This window comes from Peromyscus maniculatus, chromosome 1 (assembly GCF_049852395.1).
Source record: "Peromyscus maniculatus bairdii isolate BWxNUB_F1_BW_parent chromosome 1, HU_Pman_BW_mat_3.1, whole genome shotgun sequence".
Classification (NCBI taxonomy): Eukaryota; Metazoa; Chordata; class Mammalia; order Rodentia; family Cricetidae; genus Peromyscus; species Peromyscus maniculatus.
Window position 1 is genome coordinate 78,593,418 of NC_134852.1, and position 17,940 is coordinate 78,611,357.

General features: G+C 36.7%; 1 protein-coding gene across 13 annotated transcripts in view; it reads right to left on the bottom strand.

Moving 5' to 3' along the window:
• Mef2a (myocyte enhancer factor 2A) overlaps window positions 1-17,940 on the bottom strand; it is a 128,844-nt gene that overhangs the window by 97,647 nt on the left and 13,257 nt on the right. For 9 of the 13 annotated variants that reach the window (XM_076544672.1, XM_076544628.1, XM_076544643.1 and 6 more), the window contains exon 2: window positions 912-964. The exons of 3 other annotated variants lie outside the window; for them this stretch is intronic. The gene's annotated coding sequence lies outside the window, so the exon portion shown is untranslated. Of the gene's footprint in view, window positions 1-891; window positions 965-17,940 lie in introns of all 13 variants that reach the window. One more of the 13 variants, XM_076544682.1, reaches the window with a different exon arrangement.

Here is a 17,940-nt window from a genome sequence, read left to right on the forward strand (position 1 = left end):
CTGATTCTTTTGCCCCTGTTTCTCTACTGGTAGAATTAAGGTATGCCACTATGTCCAGCAGCAAAAGTGTCCTTGAAATGACAAGGAAAAAAAAGAGCAAAAAAATTAACAACAATGAACAAACTTTCCCCAAGATTTTACTAATGTGACTATCAGGTTCAATCCCTATTAAATGTTTCAAATTTACTTAATTTTAAACTATCTAGTATTAATATAATTTATGCTTCTTCTATCATAAATAAAAAGTGAAATTCAGATGAGGTTTTACTCATGAAAATATCTAAGGAACACACATCTTACTAGCTTATTCTAAGCACTAGACTAGACCAATGCCATCAAAATAACTAAATCCATACCTTTGTAAACATTAGCTCATGAAGATAACTTAAAGCCACACAAAACACTCAATCTTCTAAACTGCCCCTAAAAGTGTTCTCTTTTTCTCTCTGACCTTCACTTCTTCTGAGGCACAAATAGACTTCCTTTGACTTTTTACTTGAAAATCTTTCCTTAGATCATTTAATTCATGTCCTCTAATCCTATTTTTTTTCCTTTTCCTATTTATTATCACAGGAAACCAGGATGTTCTACTTAAGACTGGTATTGTCAAGTGAAAATTAATATATTAATTAACATTTTACATGGAATACATGAGATGAAAAGTTCAAGGTTATCTTATGAAGGCCAGATAAAACATAAGAAAACTTGACAATATGTTCAATATTACACATTCCAATGAGACCTTACAAATTTCCTCAATAAATCTAAACTAATCTCCCAAGATAAACTCTAAAATTACTGCCATCCAAGGTCACAAAAATAGCTTGATTTTTAGTAAAACGCTTCACTATGGTTACATTTCATAATATGGTAAAAGGAAAAATATCTTACTAGACATCAAGTACTCTTACATTTGATCCTTGTAGAAAATTCTTCTTTGTTCCTTTTCCACAAGATGAAATTCCTTAAGAAAGAATAAAGGAAAAAATAAGGAGCTGGGTTATTATTCTTGACTCTTAGAAAATTAAACACGTTTTATTATTACAAAATTCTAATACTCAATACCATTCTTGGTAGATAACTTCAAAAATACTTGCTAAATGATGCAAAGTTCAGTTGGCAAAAGGCATTTGTTTTACTTAGCTAATAAAATGCCAGCCAATAAAGTGTGTGTCACATCACACCCTTTTTTTTTTTTCAGGAAATATTGCCTAAATGCTCAGTAATACTTGCAGTATGTGATTCAAAACTGAACTCCTACAACCTATTTTCCTATTCTCTATATCATATGGCATCCTTATATTAACTGCACTGTGTATACAGCCTATTGAATTCATTAACTGCAACAAAAAAACAAACTAGTTTAGAAGAGTTCAAATGTTGTATTGTGTTTAAAAGGAAAACACACTAGAGGCAATGATTTGCATCATCCTAATATGTGTCTGTGCTCCAATACAAGATGTATACCTATACTTTCACCAGCTACCTTCTATTAAATAAGAAAAAAATAAGGTAATGAATATACAAGGGAAAAAAGTGAACAGAAAACATCACTTTCAACAATTCAGCTCAATTAAGAAAACTACCCAATGTATCACACGCATAAAGAACATCCTGGTCCTGACATTCTTGCCTGGAGACATTAGCAGGCCATTTGAGTAAAAAGGGAAAAATGGTTAAGTCATACAGTTGTGTTAATACAATGATACAGAAATGCATGCTTAGGTAATTCAACTAACCCCCAAGCAAATCTACTTTATCTAATGAAAACGGAATATGTCTCTGCAGAAATCAGGTGTTAAGAATCTAAGCTGGCAGTTTTAATTGTTGTGAGGTCATTATTTTTGTTTCTATTTTGAAAAGCACACATCCTTTAAAGGAATCAACACAAACTGCCAAATACTCTTTTTACATTAGCAAATTAAATATTAAACACTTCAGCCATTAAAAGATACACAAAGAAGCCTCTTTTTCTTGGCAAAGGTATTAAGAAGCTTGTTTTAAAATGAAACTTTGGGCTTTTAATCTATACAGAAAAAAATTAGTATTTGCTTTGTGTGTCATAGTGGAGATAAAGGTTTACCAGCTTCTTTCAAGGTAAATAACTGATTAAATGGAAATTTAATAGATCACGGTAAATATACTTCTACAAAAATTTGCTCAATTTTATAAACTGTTACCATGTTTTGATCATCTCAAATACTTTTCAAAAGGCGGTATTAAGAATCAAGTTTTCATATTTCTTTCCTAACGGTCTAACTTCAGACATTAACTTAGTGCTGTAGACGTTATCAAATATCTAACCGACCCCCAAACTCACTGCCTCACCTAGCTGAAACTAAGACAGCCCGCACCTCTGGAGCTGCTGGCCCTATTTCCTCTACTGCCCATTTATCTAAATTGCCCCTAACTGGGACTACTCACACTGCCTAAACTGTCAACCCCAGTAACTTTACACTTTTACCTCTCACAGGAAAGAAATGACCATCCCCTCTGTCTTCTATAGGGATCAAATAAATGTTCAGTTAAATCACACCATCATCAAGGCCATCCTCAGGAAACCGTCACAATTATCACCACTTCAAACAAATAAAATTATTACAGTTTTACGAGTATAAACCTCTTCTATTATGCTGATATGCATTTATTTTCAATTTTTTGGGGGAGAGGGAAGTTCTCTGTAACAGTCTCCTGGTTGTCCTGGAACTCACTTTTGTAGACCAGGCTGGCCTCGAATTCACAAAGATCCACCTGCCTCTGCCTCTGGAGTGCTGGGATTAAAGGCGTGTGCTGCCACCACCGCCTGGCTACTAATAGGCATTTTAAAAGATCTATGTACACTGCTCATTTTTATATCTTCAGCAGCTAGTCAACATCTAGCACATAATTCAAAACATTCAGAATATACTTATTGAGATTCTAATATACTCCACACATTTTCTAAGTTCTAAGAATATCTCCCTACCTTTATTTCTCACCTCAAAGGATTTAAGTCCTAGTAAGAAAGAACTTAACACAAGACAGATAATGAATAAATGCGGTAGGTTAACGGAAAACTATTAATAAAGATAGCAGGAAAGGAAGAACTGTCCGAGGGAAAGAACTGAAATTACAGAGAAGACGTTCAGGGAAGGCCTAACACAACACTGCAACACAGTAAGTGTTACAATGAAAGAGTACTCTATTGACTTGGCATATATTAACTGATAAAAGGCCAAAAAAGTCATCAGTGTCCTATCTTTATCCTCAAGAGGAAATGACATAATAAAGAAGCAATTTCTAAAGTTACACAACTAGAAGAGTGGTGAAGCCGGGTGGACATCCAGGGACAATTCTGACTGCCGTGTGAACCGGCATGTCGCACAGTTAACACCTTAGCTGAGTAAACAGGTGAAAACGGTTAAGCTCTACAATTGGCTAAGACAATATAGGCTAATAACATGACTAAGAGTGACGCTGTGATATACTAAGAAATAAATATGATCTCTGTTCTTTGTTCCTGACACTTAGCCCAGTGTTTCACGTCTTGGAATCTCTAGAGCTGTGGTTCTCAACCTGTGGCTGCAACACCTTTGGGGAGGGGGGGTCGGGTCAAATGACCCTTTCACGGGGATCGCATATCAGATATCCTGCATATCAGATATTGACATTGTGACTCATAACAATAGCAAAATTACAGTTATGAAGTAGAAACAAAAATAATGTTATGGTTAGGGGTCACCACAACATGAGGAACTGTATTAAAGTGTCACAGCATTAGGAAGGTTGAGAACCACTAAGCTAGAGTGATGATAATGATTTTTTTATGATAATGAGATGGCTGGCAACTGGGGGGAGTTCTTAGCTCCCAGATGTGACTGTTCCCCCAAACAAGACCAAATCATGACAAAATATCACCAAAGATGTAATAAATCATACCTAAGTAATGAAACCCTCTAAAAACCCAAAGGACATGCTGCTGGATACATGGGGGTCTGGAGGACAGCATGTCCAGAGAGCTCCCATGCCTATCCACATACCTTGCTCTCTGCATAACTCCTTTCTCTGGCAGTTCATCTGTATCCCCTGCAATATTCTTCATAACACCCATCACAGACTAGCACCCAATTCAAATATTCAAAATCAGAAAATCTTGAGCACTGACATGACTCCAGAAGCAGAAAATTCCATACCTAGTCTTCATATAACAGGTTGAAGTAAGAACACTGATATACTCAAAATTGTATAAAATTACCCTCCCACTATGTACGTAAGATTATGTATCAAACATAACTGACTTCTATGTACAGAATGGCCCATAAGATATTGCCTTACATTCATACAAGTATTATATCATTAAAAATCTAAAATCTGAAATACTTGATCCAAAGCTTTTCAGGTAAAAAAAAATATTCACATGTATAACAGGTAAACAAAAAGAAAATACCCCCTTAATTTGGTGGGCTGCTCCAGCAAATCAATGAAACTTGTAAGGATGCTTTGGTAACCAATGGTTTATACCAGTTGTTCAGAAATAAAAAAACACAACTTGGAACTGGGAGCAAACATCTAAAATGGGGCTTAAATAGGACTGAGCCTGCAACGTGGGAGATAAAGTATCAGAAATGAATTTAATTAAGTCACCCACCCGGTTTCCACTGGAGAAGGAGATTTCAGGATATGGACTATTACCAGAAATAAAAGAACATTTCATAATACTTTGTGCCAGCTTTTTAAAAATACAAAATAATTATAAATGTTTATGAAGCCAATAATAATTCCAACATACACGAAGCAAGCATTACAGAATCAAACAAGTAGATAAATCAATTATACTTCAAGATTCAAAATACCTTAACAATAGTACATTAGTAGATAGAAAATTCAGTAAAGACATCTAACCTATGAATAATGTTATAAACCAACTTGGATTAACTGAACACTACAAACAACCATGTTAAAAAAAAATGTATTCAAGTACATATGTCTCTTGGTATATTCAACACAAACATATACAGGACTATAAATTTATAAAGACTGAAATAATACAAAAAATGTTTTCTGACTACAAACAAATTAAAGATTAATAACAAAGTCACTGGGAATTTTCCAAATACTTGTAAGTATACAAGTCAAAGAATCATAAGGAAAAAGTATACTGAACTAAGAGATAACTAAACTATCAGATTATAAAGGAAACTAAAGATACTTGGAAATTTACAACTCCTGAGTGCTAATGTTAGAAAAGAACAAAGGTTTGCCATTAGTATTCTAAATTCTCACCATAAGCTAAGAAAAACAATATATTAAACTTAAAGCAGAACTAAAGAAATGATAAGCTGAAACTGCTGAGTACATGAGGACAAATATACGTCAAAGTCAGTAACACGAAGGTGACTGGTTCTTCGAAAACTACTATCTAGACTAGTTAATAAGAATAAAAACACAAACTACTATATATCAAATTTTTTTTTGAAAAAGCAATTGCTACAAATCTTTCAAACATGAAAAGTATATTAAGAACAATTTGGTATCAATAAATTTGACAACTTAAAAGAAGTAGAGAAGATTCTTTGAAATATATAGATTATTGGGCTAGAGAGATGGCTCAGAGGTTAAGAGCACTGCTTGTTCTTCCAAAGGTCCTGAGGAGTTCAATTCCCAGCAACCACATGGTGGCTCACAACCATCTGTAGGGAGATCTGGTGCCCTCTTCTGGCCTGCAGGGGTGTGTGCAGACAGAACACTGTATATATAATAAATAAATAAATCTTAAAAAAAAAAAAAGAAATATATAGATTATCACAGCAGAGAGACACCAAACAAACTATATTAATAACTTCAGGTCTAATAAAAATTGAGATCATAATCAAAAGGATTTTACCACAGAAAAAAAATTCCAGATCCAAACAGAACCAGTAAATTCATTAGTGAATTCTTTTTTTTTTTAATTAGTGAATTCTTTAAACATCTAAATATTTAATGTTAGTCTTATAAAATCTCTCTTAGGAAAGAAACAGGAAACGACTCTTCAATATGTTGAAGATCAGCATAAATACCCTCACATAAAAATGAAGCAAAGAGAAGAAAAAAGAAGCTATATACTAATATTACTGACGAGTACATATGCAAAGGTACTTTTAAAAATTATCAGGTCAAATCCATCAACATATAAAAAAAGGAACATAATACAAGTGAGGTTTGTCTCAAGGACACAAGATTGATTCAGCAGTCAAGAAATGTACTTCACTATGTTAACATCTAGGAAAAAAAAATCCATCCACTAAATTTCAATGAATGTACTGAAAGCTATCTATTTATAATAAAACACCCACTCATAAAGAGAAGAATGGGAATCTCGGCAAACTAGGGATGAAGGGTAACTTCTTCATTCCAGAAAGGGCACCTATAGAAAACCTACAACTACACCATCCTTAAAGGCAGAAACAGACTTCCCTCTTTAAGATTAGCAACAAAACAGTGATGCCCGCTCTCATCATTTCTAGTCACCATTTGGGGAGGGGCAGGTCCTAACCACTGCAACTGTGCAAGAAAAACACACCCAGACTGTAAAACAGCTTCTTCGCACACTTAACATGACAACATATACAGAAAATGCTAAAAGATTATAATAAAGTGACTAAAACTAAAAAGTGAGTCTTGCAAGAGTAGGACACAAACTCAAAACTAATTGCATTTTTATATACTAAATGGCAAATACAAAATTCAAAAATTGTTTAAGATTTATTTTTATAGTATGTATGTGTCTATCTATAGGTACATGCATGTAAGCAAAGGTGCCAGTGGAGGCCAGAGGCTATTGGAGCTGGAATTACAGGTGGTTGTGAGCCAGAGTATGGGGGCTAAGAATCCAACTTAGATCACCTGCAAAAACAGTATGTGCTCTTACCTCTGAGCCATCTTTCCAGGCCCAAAATTTTAAATTTTAAAATGTCATTTATTTTGGCCTCAAAAGTATAATACATGCAGTCAAATTTAATAACACATGTGCAAGACTAACACAGTGAATACTAAGAAACACTAAAAGAAACTAAGGAAGATCGAAAATAAATGGAGACACCATGCTCATTCACTTCAATATTCAATACCGTTATAACACAGAGTCTCCCTAAATTACCTACAGACTCAATCAAAATTCCAGCAAACATCCTTGTAAAAGCTGATACAGAAAGGAAGTGGTGACACACACCTTTAATCTCGGGAGGCAAAGGCAGGTTGATCTCCATGAGTTTGAAGCCAGCCTGGTCTACAGAGTGAGTTCCAGGATAGGCAAGGCTACACAAAGAAACCGTGTGTGTGTGTGTGTGTGTGTGTGTGTGTGTGTGTGTGTGTGTGTGTGTGTGTGTTGGGGAGGGGATGACACCAACCATTGACATCGTGCCAAGCATGGCAGTACACACTTTTAATCACAACAATTGGGAGGCAGCAGCAGAATTTCTGTGAGTTCAAAGGTGACAAGGAGACTGTGGAGGCCCACAAAGGTTTCCTAATGAGATCTAACCTTGCTTTACCCAGCAGGGCAGCATTAGAGGATTGCTTAACCATGTGCATGGTTACTAGGTGAACCCTTGGAAGAGTCTACATTTGGCTGAAATAGGGGGAGGTCTTTTACTCCTCCCCTTGGTATTCCTATAAAAAGTCCTTTGGAAGAGACAGAAGGGGCGGGTGGATATTGATCCACACCCTCCCAAGGCTATCCTGTGTTTCTTTTTCTCTCCTCTCTATCCTTCTATCTAAATATTTCTCACTTAACCCTCCTGAAGAGTACCCTGAGGGACACAAGTGGGAGCAGGTCTCCCACAGATGGAGCTAGGAATGGGACCAGAGACTTGGAGAAAAAAGGGTTGAGGTCCCACAGGAAGTTTGGGCATGACCAATTATGTTGTAAAATTAAGGTGGGGGTATTCTATTTTCAGGAGTAAAAGCAAAGTGGCTGAAAGATACCCAAGTGAAAAGTGAGGCTATGGTCAATATCTCTCTCCATCTAGGTTTCTTTTTTTTTTTTTTTCTTCTCTTAATTTCTATCTAAAAAAAAATTAGGAAAAAAATATAAGGTATAATGTAGGAATATAGTGTAGAAAAAACTTAGGGTAAGAAGGAAAAGACTTACGGCAGAATACAGGAATATAGCGTAAGAAAAAAACCTGGGATAAGATAAGCAACAAGACAGAGGAACTATGTCCTTGATTTTCCAACTATGGGACTATGAATGCAAACTCCTGCGAAGAATCAAAGTGAGAAAAACGGGCAGAAAAAAACTACTGTGGAAGTTTTGGGCCTGTAGACAGCTTAAATCTAAGTCCTGTGCAGCAGAGGAAAGAATTTTCCCTGAGGCAGATGCAAGTGAAATAAAACTCTTCACTACTCTGACATTGTTACTGTACGAAAACATCATACCATCAGAATTAGTTTCCTCTTGGCCATGAAGCCAAAGTTTAAGGAACAGAAGTCTTGGGAAAAACTTAATAATCTTTTTTCTCAAAAATTGAAAACTTTCTTGGGAAAAACTTAGTAATCTCTCCCTAAAAAACTGGAAGCTTTTCAGGTCTTTCCTGCTCAGATTTCTTTCTCACCTAGAAATAACATCTATCAGTATGGGAAAATTACCTGTAATTGCTCTTGAAAAAGCAAAAAACCTCTTGAAACAGAGTAAATCCTCTCTGCTAGTCCCATCTCGCCTTCAAGCTGGTATGAGAAAATCAGCAGATGCTTTAGGCCCTAGCCAGAATCCCCTGTGGCTAGAGCCTAACAAGAGACAACCAGGAAAGCGCAGGCGGAGAGCCGAACAGAGACAACCTCCCCATCAGGGTGGGACAGCAGCTGAGGAGAAGCTGCTGGCGTGAAGGCAGCAGTGGAGGCTTTGCAATCCTCCCTCCAATGAGGGAGGCAAGGTCTGCGTTCTAGCAGTAATGACAGCACGAGAAGAGCTGAGACAAATTTGACTGTACAAACAAGGCCAGCAGGAACGGCAAGAGTCGACCACTCGACTGCAAACCCCAAGTTGGGGCTATGGGGGGGGGCTCTTTTCTTTTTTCTATGGGGGGAAAATCTTTAAAAAAAAAAAAAAAAAACTCTTTTTTTTCAAGTATTCTCATTCCTTTTCACTGACCTAGTGAGGTAGGGAGGTAAAGCACCCAAGGGTTTTCACTTCTGGCAACAAATGCCTGTCTGAGGGCACAAGGACAAGCGGGACTCTGGGCACAGTATCGGGTGAAAAATCTGATTAGAGAGGTACACCCGTTAAATGGTAATGCAGGCATCCTAATGCAAGCTAGGGAAGAAAAAAATCTTCCATGATAAAAGCAGAAGCTTGATTTTGGCTTCAGCAGGAATACATACTATATGAACGGATGTTTTCTCCTGGACCCAAAAAACGCAGTATGGGAAATGCAGTTCATTCATAAGAGCGGGATGATAATAGAGAAAGGCAACTTGGGAAATGTAGTCTGTAACAACCTGACAATATAGAGAAAGGCAGTTTGGGAAATGAAGTCCATAACAGAGATACCAGTACTACACTGCCCAAAAACTGTTTGTTTGTTTGTTTGTTTGTTTGTTTGTTTGTTTGTTTCAGTGTTCATTTTTTTTAAGTGCAAATTGCAGGAGGTTTTTTCACCCAAAAAGATTTTACAAAGTTTAGCCTTACCTACTAAGAACTAGAAACAGGCAAATAGCTTGGCTGTCAGAAGGCAATTAAAATGCTAATACCATTTGTCAACAAGCCACTTTGAAACACTCATAATAAATCTTAAAAAGCAGCTTTAAAAATTAGAAGAGAGAATTTTTCCCTTAGTCAAGCTTAGAGCCACTGATAAATTAGGCTCTGACTTCAAACTCTCAAGAAAATTTCAGAATAATATCAAAGCTGACTATAAACTCCAAACTTTAAAAAGATTTGTGTACTTTCTGTCTTGTTAAAAGAAAATGTAACAGTTCAGTTAAGAAATCTCTTCTAGATGTTTGCTAAGTTTCCTTTTGAATATAAGTTTGTAAAAAGTGTAAATGTTGAATGTAAGTATAAATCGTTTTTATTACTACATCAATATATATGTCAGGTCCTGACAAATTAGATAACAATTTTTAAAGGATAAACAAAATCAATCACATTAGAAGCATCTTGAAGTTTTTATTACTCTTTCCTTCAGAAATATTTGAATACTTTTTATGATAGCTTAAAATATAATTTTATGACCTCAGTGGCCCCCGGAAAATTTAAGCAGTGTCATAAGTAGGGGAGCTTTTCTGTCTTATTCCTAAAAGTTTCCACTCTTCCTCTATTTCTGTTTAGAAAGGAGTAGGTCTCCTACAAAGGGGTAAGCCTCCCACAATCAAGTTAGTTTGTAAAAGTTTTTATAATTAGCATGGGTTCTTTTTTTTTAACTTGAGTGGATACTTTGAAGTGATTTGAAATGATTGCTTTCTCCTGAGAATCAGAATAGTCTCTTGAAAACTGTATTGAACATCTGATAGGAGAGAGTTTTGATCCAGTAAAAGGGATTGGCGCTGCTGAGACTGCTATAATCACCTTAGACTCACTCCAAAAAGGATATTCTACCTTTATTATCCTCTACTCCTTTACTGGGAGGTGTGGCAGCTATGGATAATGCTGTGGATGTTTGCAAGCTCTTAGGGATCTGGGCCAGAGCTGAGTTAAGCTCTGTACCCCCTCCTGCCAGAGGCTGGTAGCCAAAGACTGGCAACTTTCTTCTTGACAGCTTCCAACCTTCCAAGCCAGAGTATGCTTGATGGAAAGTATATCTCCATGATGGTTAAGGAAGATCAATCAGGGATAACCAAAGATAGGCACAGTCTATCTGAGGAACCTGGGAGACCCTTTATTATATCTAGGAGGAATTGTGGAGGCCCACAAAGGTTTCCTAGTGAGATCTAACCTTGCTTTACCTAGCAAGGCTGCATTAGAGGATTGCTTGACCATGTGCATGATTACTAGGTGAACCCTAGGAAGAGTCTACACTTGGCTGAGCTAGGGGGAGGTCTTTTATTCCTCCCCTTGGCATTCCTATAAAAAGCCCTTTAGAAGAGACAGAAGGGGCTGGTGGATATTGATCCACGCCCTCCCAAGGCTATCCTGTGTTTCTGTTTCTCTCCCCTCTATCCTTCTATCTAAATATTTTTCACCCTCCTCAAGAGTACCCTGGGGGTGGGGGTAGTGGGAGCAGGTCTCCCACAGGAGACCTTGGCTCAGAAACAAAAAATGCAAACAACTGACATGGCAATTCAAAACTGATAATACAAATGCTATGGTATACTCTTTGGATACAGAATGTCACCCACAGAGGCATGTGTTTGAACAGTTGGCCCCCAGTTGTTGGTGCTGTTTTAGGAGGTTCTGGAACATTTGAAAAGCAAGGCCTAATTGGAGGAAGTGGATATTTTAGGGTTGGGTTGTGAGTCTCATAGCCAAACTTCCTGTCCATCTCTCCTTCCTCATCTCCCCAGAAGTGAGCAAGCAGCCCCATACTCTTAGCACCACAGCTAAGAGTCACTCTGACCACAACACCTTCCATACCACTGGACCACAAGCCAGGAGCCAAAACAAATCCTTCCTCCCCTCTGTTGCTTTTGCCAGTTACTGGGTCAAAGTTTAAAATAATACAACCACTAAAACAATCTTATGAATAATCAAAGATATGAGGACTTATTCTACCTGATTTTAAGACAATGTAATATAGTGTGTTCTTGTAATTAAACACCTACACACACAAATCAGTTGAAAATAGTGAATACAGAACACTCCACCTTCTCCCTCCCTCCCTCCTTCCCCCCACCTCTTTCTTTCCCTCTCTCATCTAATCTTCAACAGAGGTACCATAGAAAGAAAAGTCTCAGCAACAAATGATACTTGAACAAACAAATAGACAATGACATTAATTGCCATTTACAAACATTGACTCAAAATGAATCATAGTAAACCCAAGACAAAAATTCTACTAACTAGGGGCCAGTGAGATGGCTTAACAGGTAAAAGCTCTTTGCCATCAAGCCTGACAATCTGAGTCCAAATGGGAATCAACAAGGTAGAAGGAGAGAAACAATTCTTGCAAGTTGCACACTGATCTGCCATGTGTGGTGTGTGTGTGTGTGTGTGTGTGTGTGTGTGTGTGTGTGTGTGTGTGTGTGTGTAAGGATAAATAAAAATTAAAAGGGTATATATTTCACAAACCTTAATTTTTTAGTTCTGCTAAAAGGCACAGGTTTGTCAACATAGTGTACAAAAACCAGGTACCTTAAATGAAAACACTTGACAAAGATAAAATTTCTTTGAAAGAAATCACCGAGATTTAAAATATATATATATATATATATATATCCATAATACAATGGACACAATTTAAAAAGGCTTATCAGGAACTGTTCTAGTTTCCTGATTAAATTTGTTGTTTGTTATGAGACAGGATCTCACTATGTGGCCCAAGCTGGCCTTGAATTGGCAATCCATCTACCTCAGCATCCAGAGCATGGGGATTACAGGTGTGTGCCAAGCCCAACCTATCATGAAAATATAAAGATTTCTTATATAAAAATACAAAGAAACCAAATTAAAATAGTTAAAAGATTCATTTTACCAAAAATGTGGATAGCCAGTAAGTAAATGAAAAATGTTAAATATTATTAGTCACTAAGGATATGCAGTTTAAAGTTATAGCATGATACACGGATATACTAATTAAAGTGGCTCAGTTTTAAAGGCAGACAATACAACACAAATAATGGGGAAACTAAAACTTTCACTCATTGCTGGTTGAGAAAATAAAACTACACAATTACACTGGAAACCTGTTGTGTGACCAGGAATCCTACTCGTTTGTATTTTCCCATGAAAATGAAAATGTCTGTCTGTATAAAGAATTGTATTCATTCAAATGTTCAGGTTTTATTCATAATTTAGCTTCAAACTTGAAACAACCAAAATATCCATCAAAAGTGAATGCAGAAAATGCAACCTAGACAAAATGGAACATATCACTTAAATACAATAAACATGGATAAACTGTGAAAGCAGTCTGATGAGGGCAAGGGTAGGCAGATATTTGCAGAAGTGTCCAACCTGTGGCTTCAATGCATACCAGAAGAGCTATGAATGTGGCCCAATACTTTGGTAGATGGCATCCAAATGATTAGATAGCCCCACAAGAGTACAAACGATGTGATTTCATTTAAAACTTTCAAAAGTTTGAGTAACCAACAAAGAATATACATGATCCACAACCATATCATGAAAGCCATTCAACTCTGAAAAACTTTAAAAGAAAAAAATTAAAGAAAAACCCTGCATATTAAGGTAATCTGAAGAAAGAGATCAAGAAGACAGTAGAGTAGAGGGAAGAATGAGAAAAAGTTAAGTAGCCTTTGCCTGTGCCTTCTACTTCAATTATACGTATTCTCTATTTCTGTCAAAAGAAAAAATGAACCTAGCACTATGCTGTGTAAAAAGTGACTCTGAGCACTAATTCTTTAAGAAATAAATCTCTACTGATATAAAAGGACAAGCATTAGTGTCTTTTACAAGCATATTAAAGAAGTCCCACACTTCTAATTTCTTCACCACAAGAACAAAATCCAACACTCACTATCCAGGCCTTTGTGTGAACTACAGTCTGGCCTCAAGCTCTTTCACCCTTACCATCTATTTCTGAAAAGTCTTTCATTTTAGACAAAATGTGGACTATATATAGCTCTGATTTTCAATTTTGACTTTTACTCAAAAATCTCTCTGTGCAAAATATCTTTTGTACATGTTTAATTAAAAGAAAACAAACTTTCTCTCCTGCTCAAATATCAATGCCTCATGAAGTATCCTCTATCACCTGCACACCCTTCCTTCCTGAACTCTGTGACCCATCATAATATCTAAGAATTACATGACACTTATCAATAAAGCATGGTAACTAATAGAATTTACCCTTCCTACACCGCTACCTCCTAGTAGCAAAGAACTACATCATGTATGTTTCTACTCTAAATCAAAGCTATAAAAATGGTTAAGATCGTAGAAAAGGGTAAAGAATAAAGCCATTAAAAGGAGTTGGGAACAAAATCAAAAGAAATTACCTTGGGGAGCTTCAGACTTCAGCCAAAATACAAGAAGTTGGGGGAGAATCAATAAAAAATATTAATTTTGGCAAATGTTCATCCAAAAGAACAATAAGGAAGAAAGAAATCCAAGATGTGCATTTTCCAGTGGACATGGATCTGGAACCATGCACTGGAGCTGGATCTACTCCATGAATCAGTGTTCACATGGTCCACAAAAGATGTGCTCAAACTGCAGAAGTGGTGAGCCCATTTCACAAGAATGCCTGTTCAGTGAAATGCCTGTGTAAGACTTACAGAAACCATAAAAAGAAGTTAAAGCTCCTAAGTGAAGTTCCAATGACCAGCATATGGGAATACACACTGATTACATTTAAATAGCACTCAAATGGCAGGTAGATAACTCTTAAGCAGTCACTAACATCAAAAGATTTTTATTTGTATTATAAATTGGAGGAAATGTAAAATGGGCAAGACCACAAAAAACAAGAGAGGAAAAAAAAAAGAGGTGGAAGGAACATTATACCTTGATTTTCAAGGATTTAACATCAGAAGAAGTTATCTTTTCGGAAAATGCCACAGACTAGATTGCTGTAAGAATAAAGAGTACCACACGGCACCCTTGGCTGAATATAACTCACATATATATTCATTGGTCCTATAACTCACATATTTGTAAAAAGTAAGGCATTCTCAATTTATACTATGGACATAAGCCTTTAAATTAACAACTTTGTTTTTTGTTTTTTTTGCTTTTTTTTTTTTTTCAGGAAAAAAGCATTATGATTCTAATAATAATCCAGAACTAGCATGCACATGCTTTGGGGCATGAATATCTAATTTTGATTTGTTTATTTCTCCTCCAAAACATTCTAGAGCCTCTAGCTAGCTCATCAATAGAAGGTGAATGCCCAAGTCTCTTCCTCACTAAAAGCTTTATAGCACCTGACAGTATAATTCGATGGAAATAAGAGATTTCAGAGTGCAATGGTGGTAGTATAACTTACTCTAAAATATTCCACTTAATTTTTTAATGGAAAGGAAAATGACACACCATAACTTGACAGAATGTTGTTCCTGAAGAACAGCTGTGAATGAAGTGTTATAGCCAAAACCCTGCCCTTGATCTCTGGAGCTTCACACACTGACTTCAACACAAGGATCTGTGGAAAAGAGGCTAGGAAATGGACTCAAGGGCCGTTCTCAAAGAACATCAAAAACACAAAAGCCATTCTAAATCAGGCAAATTAGAACACAAAAGGAAAAAAATTCCAAAATCCTGGTGTAACAAAGGAACAGGAGTAACTTAAAGAGTCTAGGTGCCACGTAACATGACACTCTCAAGTACATAGTTCCCAGAGGAACAAGGGCAAAAATGAGGAAAGAAAAATGTATTATTAGAAATTGTATAATAAAGATATATATATATATATATGGAAATTCATGGCTACACAAGACAAGAATCATAAAGTTGGAATTCTTACAACCCTTTTCCATTAAAACAGACAAAAATAAAAACAAAAATATTACTGAAAGTAACTAAACAGTTCCACACTGTCAGTAGAGAAAATTATTACCCTATGAGCACTGTACAGTACCTCAAAACATGAAAAATTTAAAAGTGAAGTCCAGAAATGCTGCTTGCCGCAGGAATATATCATAAGAACTCAGCTGGTTATGGCAAAGCCACTACCTGGAGGGATCAAGGATTTCCTCCAAAGGAAGCCAAATTCCAAGGAGTTTTTGGTGTTACTTGGCTTGTTATATATCAGCTGTCTTCTGTTATGAAAATCATGTGTGCCTTCATAGTTTTCCCAATTGACTTTTCCCTAAGAAGGACTAACAGTGTGAACTGATCACTCCCTGGGCATACACATTCCAGGTATTTGGAGAACAGCCTCAGGAAAGGCTTTCTTTGGAATCAGATATCTCCCGTGGCCACTTTCAAGGACTAGCAGTAATAACAGTCCACATGCAAGTCTCCTGGTTTAAGATAAATTCCACAAGGAGACACCGCCTAGGTCAGGTGGACGTTAAGTAATAGCTTTACACAATTTAGCTCGGACCCTCCTTTCTTACAACCTTACCAACTTTATAGACTGCTAAGTCCTTACCTAACCACTTCTAGGAATATTTAGATAACCTTCTGTGCTAACAGCTATGCTCAGCCAGAACCCCAGTCAAGCCTCCTTGTAATTATCATCATTGGTAGCATCCGGCCAGGTCCATCCCCAGATGGAGGAAAGTACCTTATCAGAAATACCTCTGTACTCTCTAAGAACAGACTTAACCATTCAGGCTATCTGTTTGAGAAGGCCTGGAGGATATGCCAATTAAGCTTTACTTCCTCCTTTCCCAAAACTTACCTCTAGTTCCAGGATCTCCCTTTAACTATCACCAGAGGCATCTAGCTGTACACAGGTTGCCTAGCGACTGAGCACACTTTCCCCCACCCTGCAGAAAAATGGCAGATAGCTTGGACAGATATGAGCCACAGGAAAAAAGACAGTTTTATTTTCTCCCATTGACCTAGCAACTTATAGATTCTTAACATTTTCTACTAATCACATTTAAGAGTTTAATAGTTGAGCACATAAGATCCCTCTTCTTAGATATTACCCGAATTTAGCCTTTAGTTAATTCATTTCCCCACTGGTCACTTCCCTTTGGGGTTGCAAATGATAATTAACAGTTATTGCCTCTCAATGTGATTCTTATCACCCCTCCATTTGATCCTGGAAGCCTGGCTTTATATACCAGGACTATCCAGGGCACAAGGGATGGAGAAGTGAAAGGTGAATGGAAGAAATAGATGGGTAAGAACTTGAGAGGAACAAACTGAGATGGGGAAGAACTAGATTGAGGGGCTAGAAGAGAGTACTAGAGAAATGAGATGGAAGATGAGGAAGAGTCAGATGGGAAAGTCCTAGCTGGATAAGAACACGGTGAAAAGGAGCTAGATGAGGCAGAGAGAATTAAGATAGAACTTAGAGTGAACAGTGGATAAACAAGAGAGAAATCAGGCAAGAAAGGAGCTAGGCACGAGAACAGAACTGAAGCTGTGTATATAGGATGTTATGCCAGAGGAATTAAAGCAAGTGGACTATAGAACTCGGTGTGCTGAGGTTCTATTTCCCGAAATAGTCCTCACTGTTAGTAGTTCTCTCTCCTGAGCCTCTGGGATGTATAATATTAAGGCTGGTCCCGCTAATATTATATAAGACAGAAATATCACAAAACAGAATTTGATACATATCAAATAGGGAATACTTTCTCAACCCAAAACTATCACCTCAGAGAAGAAAAAAGTGATTGAACCAATACTCTAAACAGAATTAAGATAACACAAGCAAGCATTAGAGGATATGAAAGCCACCAAGAATCAGAAATCTAAAATTAAAAACAAATAGATAGAATACATGAAGAAATCAAGGAAATAGCTGAAAGTAGGGAAGAAATACAAATCATTACAGAAATGCAGCACAAATACCAAGATGTAAAAGGGAAAATTGACTCAACAGAGTTACAACAGCTCACCACACATCTTATGAGACACATACATCCATATCTAGTATTTCATTTGATTTCTATAATTCTACCACTTCACAATAACTCACAAGCCACAATACTTGGGACATTTCATTCACATAAGCAATTTTCTCCATTGTAAAGTGCCATATTTTATGCACTTATGTATTACTTAACTGAACATGGCTGAAATCAAATTATTTACCCTTTCTTTAATGTGTCATTGGTCAAGTTTCTGAGTGTTGTTTCCCTAACCTCGCTGATCCTATGAACCATATGGTTCTCTAACTGGAATACAAATGCTGTGCTACAAAACTGACTTGTGTGTGCATATGTGAGTCAGTACACACACATATA